Source organism: Cryptotermes secundus, unplaced genomic scaffold (genome assembly GCF_002891405.2).
Source record: "Cryptotermes secundus unplaced genomic scaffold, Csec_1.0 scaffold584, whole genome shotgun sequence".
Lineage (NCBI taxonomy): Eukaryota > Metazoa > Arthropoda > Insecta > Blattodea > Kalotermitidae > Cryptotermes > Cryptotermes secundus.
In genome coordinates, this window is record NW_019735468.1 from 362,588 (window position 1) to 363,537 (window position 950).

General features: G+C 29.3%; 1 protein-coding gene across 1 annotated transcript in view; it reads left to right on the top strand.

Moving 5' to 3' along the window:
- Positions 1–950, top strand: part of LOC111869382 (jouberin) — a 20,196-nt gene that overhangs the window by 10,511 nt on the left and 8,735 nt on the right. The window lies entirely within an intron of this gene.

Below are 950 nucleotides of genomic sequence, written 5' to 3' on the forward strand. Positions count from 1 at the left end.
CCCCTCTATTATGTTGAGATTATGTTGAGAAATAAAAGCATTTTTCAAATCAGTACTCTTATTTGTTTAAGTTCTATATCCATTTGTAACTTACTTATTGACTTACCTATGTAGTATCTGCATTATGAATAGCTTTGCAACAGCAGATATGCATTGAGCATCAAGATTAGTGATGTATGCAGTGTTATAAAGTATGCATTTGAAGGGAATGTCTATTCAAAATCTGGAGTACATCTTTCTTGAATTGAATTGAATTTATTTACATTCTATAAATCCTAAGCAGGTTAGTACCTTTGGATACAGAACAAGTCAAAAGGTTACATACATAAGTACAGGCAATTTTAGTTTAAAAATTAATATAACTTAATTTTACATCATTCTCTATTTACATTGAAGTATTCATCTAAAGAGTAGAAGGAATGAGCATGTAGATAATTCTTTAACTCTGATTTAAACTTTTTAGTATCATTGCCCAAGTTTTTAATACTTTGTGGCAGATTGTTGAACACTTTTATGCCAGTAAAGTAGACTCCTTTTTGATATACTGATAAAGTTGATGAGGGTAGGTGGAAGTTATATTTTTGTCTAGTGTTCATGTTATAGACATCAGAATTTAATTTGAATTTCTAATTCTGTTTAGAAGAAAACAGGAAAGTAAGAAGATTCTTAACTGAGTGGTAACATATTTTCTGCCTTATTTTCAATTTTAAATACATCATGAATACAGTTTCTGTTTTCCACTATGTCACAAGGTATTTTGATTCTCCATTTTCAAAGGATTCATCAGTAATTCCTACAACATTCATTCATTCATTCATTTCCTTTATTTTCCATATATCCATACAGGCAAAAATCCTAGGATGTGGAAATAGTCCATTTGATTATAGATGTATACATGTAATAGATTACATAAGTCACACAACTAAAATAACACACACCAGTTAACTAAC